Source organism: Eptesicus fuscus, chromosome 15 (assembly GCF_027574615.1).
Source record: "Eptesicus fuscus isolate TK198812 chromosome 15, DD_ASM_mEF_20220401, whole genome shotgun sequence".
Taxonomy (NCBI): domain Eukaryota; kingdom Metazoa; phylum Chordata; class Mammalia; order Chiroptera; family Vespertilionidae; genus Eptesicus; species Eptesicus fuscus.
In genome coordinates, this window is record NC_072487.1 from 51,054,502 (window position 1) to 51,065,337 (window position 10,836).

The 10,836-nt window shown below is 52.0% G+C and overlaps 1 pseudogene; it reads right to left on the minus strand.

Annotated features, from left to right (window-relative positions):
* Positions 1–464: 464 nt before the first annotated feature.
* On the minus strand, positions 465–1,972 carry LOC103286591 (sal-like protein 4; annotated as a pseudogene).
* Positions 1,973–10,836: the final 8,864 nt, after the last annotated feature.

The following is a 10,836-nucleotide window of genomic DNA, read 5'->3' on the forward strand; positions in this document are numbered from 1 at the left end:
TTCACCTGAGGATAAGTTTTCATTGATTTTCAGAGAGAGTGGAAGAGAGAGAGAAAGACAGAGATAAATATCGATGTGAGAGAAACACATTGGTTGGTCGCTTTCTGCAAGAGCCCTGACCAGGGCCTGGGTCCGGGAGGAGCCTGCAACCAAGGTACATGCCCTTGACTGGAATCAAACCTGGGACCCTTACAGTTCGCAGGCAGACACTCCATGAATTGAGCCAAACCGGCTAGGGCCACAAAACATCTTGAACATCCAGCTGGTCCTACCAATACATCAACTCTTAGGTTTAAGACAAGGAGTAGGAACAACACTTCAGTGGTCATAAAAATAGGAAAAGAGACTACATCAACAAAAATAAAAAATAAATGCAGTAGACAAAGTAAAGCTCTCACACCCAGGACTTGCCTGTTCCATCTTCGTAGCCTTCATGCAATACTCAGGGGGGAAAATCTTCATAATTACTTGGCATGAGTCACATGAAGGAGACTTTCTGGAGAAGGCCGGGGCTGCAGGTCTTTGGACAAAGGGCCACCGAGTAGGTCCTTGGGGTTAGCCCCCCAAGAGAGATTCTGATGTAGCCCTACAATGAGGATCGCTGTGACCAGGACAGGTTTGCTGTCTAAAGAGAGACTCGATTCACCTGTGAGGACAGGTACAGAGAACATAGGGAACCCCTTCCTGCCGCCATTTTGTCGTGGAGCTGGGCAGGCAGCTGGGGTTTGCCTTCACCTGGGGATGTGGATGGAAGTGCACGTTGAGTTGTCCTTGGTGGTGAACTGGTGGCCGCAGGCAGAGCGCATGAAGGGTCTCTCCCCAGTATGGGAGCAGAGGTGGGCCTGTAAGGAGCTCTCAGTCCCAAGCCTTGCTTCAGTGCTTACACTTGTTCCTGTAGAGCGCGGCCTCGTCTTTGGGTTTGACATCCACTGGGGGCACTTCCCTTTCCCTTTCTTGGATGGGGCTGGCGCCACAGTGGAGAAGGGGCTCTGGAAGAGCACAGAGCCTAAGGCTTGAGGTGTCAAAGCCCCTGGCAGGTAGCTTGGGAGCACCCTTGACCCGTCTGGCCTCAGGGCGAAGGACACCAGCCCGGGGACCCAGAGCTGGTGGTGGAAGGGATGTTTGCACGAGGTGGCTTGGCTTGTTTCAAGGTGTCCGGAGACAGACCTTGGCCTCCGGCTCTCTGGCTGAGCAAAGCCATGGCCACAGAAACCTGCTGGGACACGTGGCCGCCCGAGGTCTTCCGGGGGTCAGCTCCCCCCATGTCGGAGCGGAGAGGGTGGGTGGCCCACCCGTTCACCTGGCCTCGGATCTGCTCAGCGAGCTGGATCTGCTGTAGCTGCTGCTGCTGCAGACACAGGATCTGCTCCAGGCCCCACGGGATGCTGTTGGCACCGGGCAAGGGGGTGTGAAGCATGTCCACCCTCTGCTGATTCCCCGCCACCTTGGCGCCCCGTGCTGCTTGAAGAGTGATGTTAGTTTGGCCACTTTGCCTTTGGGTAAATAGTTAAGTCCTGGGTGTGGGTGGCAGGGCAGTCTCCGTCTTTAAGTAAAGGACAGACCCTGTCCCTAGCTTCTCCTTCATGCCCCCTGATCTGCTGCCATCTTCCCTGTGGCTGTCTTTACTGCCTGGATTGTGTGGCCGGTGGCTCAGCATAGCCCAGAGAAGTCTTCTGAGGGCACCCGCCCCCCACTGTTGTTCACGAAGGGGCAGGTGGATGTTTAGTGCCATTTTTCTTACGTTCCAAGAACTCAGAGGAGCTGAAGAACTCTCCACAACATTTTTCACAGAGGTGAGCCTCTTCCCCACAAGCCTCTCTACTGTTGCTCAGTCGCCATTCATGTCATCACCAGCCCTTCCCCCACCCTCCCTGTGCCACTGGGGCCACATCTGCGAACTCCAGGCTGGCTGCTCACCCTGGTCCTCCTTGGAGTCGATGTGAGGGCTTTTTGCCTGCTTGCCCCCGGACATGGTGCATGCATTGTGGCATCAGGAGAACAGCGGCTATTTCCCCACTCCTAGAAGTCCAGCATTCCTTCACATAAAAACCACCTCATAGATATGCTTCCTGCTCCGCTTGCTCCTGTTCTGAGGCCAGGCCCAGAGCAGCCAGGGAGCGCCCATGGTGCGGGCAGCTGCCTGGATCATGTGGCCCAAGAGGGTGATGCCGCACCACCCGAGCCCACTGCCCCTTCTCTGAGCATCTGGCCGCACGTCCTCCGCCTGCCTCCAGCCACACCAAGGGGGGCGGGGGGAGGTGTCCAGGTCGGGGCTGCGGCAGCACAGTCTCTTCTCTTCAGCTCTGAGCAGCATCCCGGATTCAGCTCTGGGCCCCACATTTCATTTTGTTTTATTATTATTGTTTTTAATCCTCACCTGAGGATATGTTTGTATTGATTTTTAGAGAGAGAGGGAGGAAAGGAGAGAGAGAGACAGAAAGAGAGAGAGAGAGAGAGAGAGAGAGAGAGAGAGAGAGAGAGAGAGAGAGACAATCAATTGGTTGTCTCACGTATGCACCCTGCAGCCTAGGTATGTGCCCAGGTGTAGAGGAGCAGTGTAGAGGATGATGTAGAGGATGATGCTCCAACCAACTGAGCTACCCAGCCAGGGCCACACTTTATATTATTATTGTGTTTTTAAACCCTTTATTACTATACTAGAAATACATATTTGTTAATAGAAGTCAGAAAATACAGATAAACAAAAGAATAAGAAAAAATCATGCCAACCCTTTTTTAACTTCTTGGGATCTACCCTTATCTCTGCATATTTATTTTTCATTGTAACAGAAAAGTGATCTGACTGGATGCATTATTTTTCATTTAAAATAATTCCGAAATCATTACGTTGTACCAAATATACTTCTGGAACATCATTTCCAACAGCTACATAGTATTCCAATAGTCACTGAAATGCAGCCAACCATCCCGACTAATGGGCATTTAGGGGTTTCTAATTTTTTAATATATATATTATTAAACTGAACAGCATGAAATTTCTGACATTTGGCTATTCTTGACCTAAGAAATGGCCATTTCATATGGTTTGGCTGAATGTAAATAACACCATGATGCATTATCATTAAGACTCAACTTTGCACATTTTTTTCAGCGACTTAATTGCATTCCTAGAATGTCTGAGTCAAAAGGGATGCATGCTTTTAAGCAGACCTACACTTTATTACACTGACCTGAGGCGTGTGTCCCAGCAGACCAAGAGGACAGAGGGATGGCATGGAGCAGTTTTAGGCCGTTGGGTATCCTGTAAAGAGGCCTGGCTTGGCCTCAGATGATGGGGTGGAAGCCCCAGCTGCTCCCCTCACTCAGGCGTGACCCCGGCCCGCACGGAGGTGGGATTTTACCCTTTCCTAATGGGACAACCGGTGCTTTGTTTCAGAGTTGTTTAGTGTTTTGGCCAAGGCCTGGGTATTCTGAACCCTGTCCGACTTCCATCACCCTCGGAAACGCTGCCTGAGCTTAGGAGCCTCTGAGAAACCCCCTTCTCCTGGGAAAGGTGACTCAGAGATGAAGGCTTTAAAAATGACTCACAATTGCCTCCGTGGTTTTGAACATTCAAGAATGCGACTTGGCATCGAGGACGGACCCAGGCCTGGCTGTGGAGGGAAGTTCTGACGGATTCTGTGGCGGCAGACCTCCCAAACCATCGAAGCGTGCAGGCTGGATTTTAAAAAATAATTGTCCTTTTTAATGATGTAAAACATGTCATCTAGATTTAAAAAATAAACACTTTATTACTTCCCCAGTCCTTTCTTCCTCCCTCCCAGGGCCAGAGGGGGATTGCTTGGATATTTCTGGCGTATTTCACATATTTAATAACGCCCTTGGAGGTTCTTCCAGATCTGATGAAAATGTGGGACTGAACTCGACCCATTGACTGCTCACAGAAAGGAAAGCTGGTGGTGAGTGCGTGCGTGTGTGTGCTGGGGGTGGGGATGCATTCTCTTTTGGAAGCAGCTGGGTCTACAAGTCAAAAGGCCTGTACTTTTTACCTTGAGCAACAAAGGACATTGTTTCTCTGTCCCCACCCCCACGCACACCCATGCCGTTTGCGGGTGGGGGAGAGAGCGGAAAAAAAAAAAAAAGAAAGAAATCGCCGCAGCGAAGCAAGCTAGAGCGGCTTCTGGGGAGGCTCGGGCCTTCCCCGAGACGGCTTTCCGCCAGCTCTCTGGAGCTGCAGCGAATCCAAGAAAATAATTACAGCTTTAATTTATTTATACATCTCCTCTATAGATCATATAGATCCAACAATTGCCGCCTCCTAATTTATGCACTCGGAGCCCTCCAGGAGCCCGGGCAGCTCCAAGCGGCCAAGTGCGGTCCGGGCCGCCGCAGGGAGGAGGGAGAGCGCAGCCCCCGGAGCGGGGACCCTGGCGTCAGCCCCGCGGCAGCGGCAGAACAATGGCCGGGGCGGTGCGCCGGGCGGGCGGGCGGCGGGCAGCCAGGGAGCGGGCGCACCTGGGTGATGGGCACCTCCCGAGGCGCCCGGGGCTGCGGGCCTGACAGGCGCGCGGCGGCTCCTTAATGGACTGCGCGAGCGCTCTCCGGGAGCAGTCTGCGCGGTCCCCGAGGAGAGATCATCAGGCAGAGCGGTCCCCGGAGCAGGATTTATTAGCAGACAGGATGGGGAAGTTGATTAGCCTCCGCGGCTGAACGGACATCCTGTCAGACAGGCCTCTTAATCCAATCACTTACCTGTCGAGAGGGAGCCTCGTGCCGGCGCTGGGCACCGGCCTCCCCCGCCGCCCGCCCCAGAGCCCGAGGCTGCGGGCCTGGGCTCACCCTGCACAGCCCACGCTCGCCCGCTGCCTGCTCACGTCCGGGACCAGGCCACTAATGAGCGAGTCTCTCCACCCCTCCTCGCCGTCAGCTCTCTGAGTCGGTCTTGCTAGTGAGAACCTCCAGGTTGCTCTTCTGGACTCAGCCCTGGCGGTGACTCCTGGACGGCAACCTTCCCCTCCGTAGCTCTTTACTCGCCACTCAGGAAAACCCCTGCTCGTGGGTCTTGTCTCACTTGGCCCTGCACCACCTTTCCAGGGGCATCTCTCTGCTGGTCCCTCTCCCTGAGGCCTCTGCTTTATGCAAACCCAGCTTTCCCATTTCTCCAGCTGCTCCTGCCTGCCCCCCCCCCCCCCCCCCCCCCAGCCCTTGCTCCAGTAATAGGGTCTGGCTAGAATGCTCCCACCTCCACCCGGCCCCAAATCCAACAGTCCTTGGGGGTCTTGCTCACAAGCCTAAACTTCCCTGATTACTGCCCTCCTTCCATGCCCAGGGAGTCTCTCCCTTCTGCGAAACTTTATCTGGGCTAGGGTGCGGACTCTCCCCCGAGTCCTGTCTCCACCTCGTCCTAGCTCTGTGACCTTGGCCAGATGACCTCATCGGGGCCTCCTCCTGCTGTAAAACAGGATGATAGCAATACATTAGTTCCTCATAGGGTTGTTGTGGGCAAATGAGAAGATGTGTGTAGAGAGCTGGGGCTGATGCCTGGTGCATAGCTCAGCGTTTGTCTGACCCTGCAACAGGTAGTATGGCAGCACCTCCTTCACTGTGCCAAATGCCATTAGGACAGGGGCCAGGCCTTCGCTGTCACCCTCCACCTCCACTGTCTCTGCCCCGCTTCCAACAGCAAGGACATAGAGTCTTACAGGTGAGACGGCTAAATGTTTGTTGAGTGAATGAAGGAACTGCTGCCACACTGCAGATCAAGTGTGATGTGCCACCTCCCGAGCCCCATTGCTGGTTGACCTGATCGTGGGAGAAGCAAGAAGGTGAGGGACAGGGCCCCCATCTGCTTTTGTGTGGCAGGCATTGAGATGTGTGTTCTCTCCAGCTCTTGTCAAGAGTTTAGGAATTCAGACTCTATTGATCCGCTGCATCTTCAGAGCCATCAATCATCATTAAGAAACAGGACCTGAGCCCCTGGATAGGGCGGCCGGTATTGGGTAATTTACAGGATTTTACACACACACACACACACACACACACACACACGCAGATGTGGCTAAAAGAAGTTAGCTAGGACAAGTACTGAACACTTAGCAGGCAGGGAGGGGAAAAAACCAGGAAACGTAGACACCAAAGGTAACTGACCAGGGAATATATCAAATCCCACTTCCTGGTGGAATCACACATTTTTGTGGCTGGCTGCAACTGTACAGTGAGCATTTCAGTTTGGCAAATGTGGAAGCTGAGGTTTCACCCAGGCCCTGCCACCTCCTACGAATGTTTGCCTCTTCTGGCTGCTCACAGCTTGTCAGTTTTGCCTGGATCCATGTCAAGGTCACCGGTCTTTTGTTTGGGCCATCTTTTTTTTCTTTAAAAAACAAAACAAAACCAAATAGCATTTTCCAGGCCACCGTCATCAGGCAAGGTCCCCATGCCTCAGTGGTTTTCAGACATTTCTAACCGGGCCTGGGTGATCTCGGTGTAGCAGAACCCACCGTTGGCCTGGGCTTCACAACATTTGGAGCCTGGTCAAGCCCTGCTCCTGATTAACTGTGTGATTTTGGGGGGCTGGGAGCGGAGAAGGACATTTAACCTTACTGAACTTTAGTGTCTTGATCCATCAAATGGGAATGATATTTAGCCCACCATCATGGGAGGAGAAATTTAAGGGTAAAATGAGGTAATGGATAGGAATGTGCTTTTAAAAATACAGCACTGTACAAAGTTAAGGCAGAAATTCTATAATGAAATTGTCTCTAAATATTGATTGCCTTCAATGCTGGGTGCTGGGGAGCAGAGATGGCCAAGCCTCAGACTGCCCTTAGTAGATTTAAAAAAGGGAGAGAGACAGATGTGGGGACACTGGCTAAGGCAGCAGGCAGGAGGAAGTCAGTCCTGGGACAAGAAGATGGCAATGAAACCCCCCCTTCCCTAGCCCTGGGGCTGGCAAGGCTTCAAGGAGGAAATCGGTTGGAAAAGTTGGAAAAGCGGGTGGCAGGGGGAGGGAACAGCCAGGGGAAAGGCCCGGGGATGAGGAAGTAGATTGTGTGGTGGACAGGGAATGATGAGGTGGGAAAAGCAGATGGGCTCAGTATGCAGGGCCTCATGGCCGATGAGCACAGCCCATATGGAAGGGTTCTTGGCAGGGAAGTGACAAAGCCAGGTGCATGCTGGAACTTTGGGAAGATGGCAGATGTGCATGAAGCATGGCCTGGAGGGGAGGCAGGAGGCAGAGAGGAAGCTCCTACAATATCCAGGCGAGACCTGGGAGCAGAGGCAGGGGTGAGGTGATTGGGGGAGCCCCCTGGGACAGAGTTGAAGAAACCCTGGTTTACGTTATAATCTAAACAGATAATAGTTTATTTGCAGAGAGGCCTCTCTGTCTATTCAGAGGTCATGGACTCCACTCTGGCTCCAAAGTGAACATTCACAAATGCCCGTGTGCCCGGGAAGAGGACTTTTTATAACATGAATGTCTCAGAACTCTCCCATCAAACCTGGACCCAAGAAAGAACTTGTATCCTCAGAACCATCAGTACAGCCTAGAGCAGTGATGGGCAACCTTTTGAGCTCGGTGTGTCAAACTTCGCCAAAAAACTGAGCATAACTCGGGTAGTGTGTCACTTTGAGGATAAAACATTATTTCGCAAATGTTTCATCCTCAGGAGCAGCAAATGTTTCATCCTTGGCATGTGGCCGCCTTAGCGGCCGCGTGTCATCAGAAATGGCTACGCGTGTCAGTGCTGACACGCGTGTCATAGGTTCGCCATCACTGGCCTAGAGGGTTCTTCCACTTCCAATGGAATCCCAGACAAGGGATGTAACTTTCAGCACCCCAACTTTTACAATGGGGATGATAATAATAACAAAACATGTATTAAGTACTTACATGAGTCCCAGCCCCTCCCACTCTGAGCTCCCCTCTGCCCAGACTGTGGGCGCCTCCTTGGGTGAGCAGAAGTAGGTAGGATGTGACACCAATGAGGAGAATAAATATGCTCAGGTTAAAATCCCACAAGTTCCTAAGATGATTATGGCTTTGAACTCATTCTGGAGCCCCAGCAGCAGTCTTCCAGGATGTATTCGGGCTGCACTTGAATGCCTCTGGAGTCAGGGAGCTCATCTTCCACTGGCATTCCTTTGTATCTTAGAGCATCCCTGGCTGTGAAAAAAGGAATTTCTTAAGCAAGTGGATATTGGTTCTTTTAGTCTAAACCAAGCACTGATTCTTTTAGTGGCCTCTACTGCTCCTCAAACTGCCTGCCTCTTCGGTGCAACATTGCCGAGGGCCTTGAGTTCCAGGCCCAGGGGTTTGATCTTTAGTAGGCATGCAGAGGGAGTCCTGGGAGGCCCCTGGGCAGGACTACGAACGGGCAGAGCTCTGCTCGGGACGATGACTCTGCTGGCTGGGCTGGGGCTGGGGTCCTCATGCCAGGGCAATCTGACGCCTGTCTCTGCATTTACCAATGGACTTGAGGGCAGATACCCAGTGATAACCATTTTTCTTCCCAGGCAGGTCCAAGGCCAGTGGCCACAGATATGGACTGAAAGGAGGCACATGGAAAAGTTCTATTTAGGGTCATCCCAAGTCTGGGTACTATGGAAGCTAGTGTCTCCCAAACCCTGTTGGCCCCCTGGAGTCTGTCTTTCTACAGAACCAAAGATCACAGGCAGGTGCAGGAACCTGAAGGAAGTCTCCAGCTCTCCTTTGGACCAGAAGCAGCTGGAGGGCTGTAGCAGATGGCCATGGCAAGCACTGGTGCTCAGAGTGAGAGATGGTCAGCTCTCTACCCTGAGATCAGGGCTTCACTTGCCCCAGGATTCCTTCTGACCTTTGCATTCTCCAAAAAAAGTCAAGGTGATGACAAGACACATCTATCGCATCTAAGCTATCATTGCAGTTGAAAGATGGGCCCGGAGCAGGTGGACTGCTTCAATTATGATGGATGAGGACGGTGACAGCTCTCGGGAGAGCCGCGGGAACCTGGCAAGTGCTCACTCAGCTATGACTCCTCTAGTAGCAATTTGACAAGATCAGAGCACTTTATGGAAGTGGAAAGTTTGGGGACCTCAGGGTTTGCTTGGCTCAGGGACTCTGTCTGATGATGCCCTCTGCCAGCAATACCAGGTGGGCAGCTACCCTAGCAGGCCCAATATTGGAGGCAGGGACAGTCTTAGGGACGGGCTCTGCCTCAGGAGGCCTCTTGGCCCTGAGCCCCAGGCATGGGACTTGCCTGCTTCAATCTCCACCAGCTGCTGATCAAGGGACACCCACATGGCTATAGCCACAACCTCATGGCCAACTGGGCATCTCTTCTGAGCCAGGCCCTGTGCTGGGCACTGGGTGATAACAGTGGACAAGAGAGTCACATCCTGCCTCCTGGATATGAATCCTGCGCCATCCTTCTGTGCAGACTTTGAAGAGAGGGCCTGGGACCAAAAAGCCCCCCTCTGTCATTGGCTGTGAAGCTCCTCTTTGAGCTTTGGCTGTATCATCTCTTTTTTGGGCAGGGTGGCTGGGGGTTACGTGAGATAACCTATGAAGAGTGCTCAGCTTGTCACAGGTGGTCCATCAATGCTGGTTTTCCTCCTTCACCAAGTCTGTTGTCCTTCGGTGCATTTCTTCATTCAAGCAGCAAACATGGTGGAGCACTTGCTATGTGCCAGGCACTGGGCTTGGCCCCAGAAATTAGATGTGGTTCCGTAGATGAGGGGCTCACAGCTTCATCCACTCAGAGAACGAGGATGCAGTTAGATCAGGCAGTATCTTGGCCTCACTGTCCACCTTGCAGAATGAGGGCTAGCATGGCTCTTACCGCAGTGCTCCTGGACCCCTGTGCTTTCCAGGCATGAAGCTTCCATCAGGTAAACGGAGTTCAGCAGGGAGACCTAGCCTACTGCTTATCACAGGCCAGATCCCCATCGAGCTCAGAGGAGCCTGCGGAATCAAGGCATACTTGGGCTCTTGCCTTTTCTCTTTTCACCTAATCTCTCCTCTAACAATTCTTTCAGGGCAAGTAGAGAAGACCCAATCCAGTTGCTGTAGGCCAGGCTTGTGGACTGAGAGGACTTTGGTCTCACTTTCCCAATCTCATCCTGTCACCTAGTCTTCTAATCCAGTGGTCAGCAAACTGCGGCTTGCGAGTCACATGCGGCTCTTTGGCCACTTGAGTGTGGCTCTTCCACAAAATACCACGTGCGGGCGCGCACATACAGTGCGATTGAAACTTCGTGGCCCATGCGCAGAAGTCGGTTTTTGGCTCTCAAAAGAAATTTCAATCGTTGTACTGTTGATATTTGGCTCTGTTGACTAATGGGTTTGCTGACCACTGTTCTAATCTATGAGCCAAACTGCCTAAGACTAAGGAGGTTTTATGAAGTCTCTTTCAACTTCATGTTTCATAAGTGGAGGTAAAGAGTATGCGCTTTAGGATCCAGCTGACCTATATTTGATCCCTGGATTTTCCAATTTCTAGCTGGGTGACTTTGGACAAATCATCTGATCTTCTGTCTCAATTTTCTCACATGCCAATGGGATTATAGTAATGCCCATTTCATGGGGTGGTTGTAAGGAAAAATGAGACAATGTATGTGATGTTTGAAGGACCTTTATGTTTCTCGCCAGTGGAGCATCCCTTTCCTCTGGAAAGTGCTCTCTGTTGTTCTCTAGAGCAGGTGACCAAGTGTAGCCAGAGTCCGTCCTTGGGATTTTAGACTAGCTGGGGGAAGAAGGCTCTTTCCTCTCTGTTGTAAAGATATAAGATGGAAGCTTGAAGTTACTGGCAGATATGGTTCTGGCCTTGGGGGACAGCTGACTCATTAGAAAAACCAACCTGGAGAGAAGCAGAGAAGTGGAGAGAGAGAGAGAGAGAG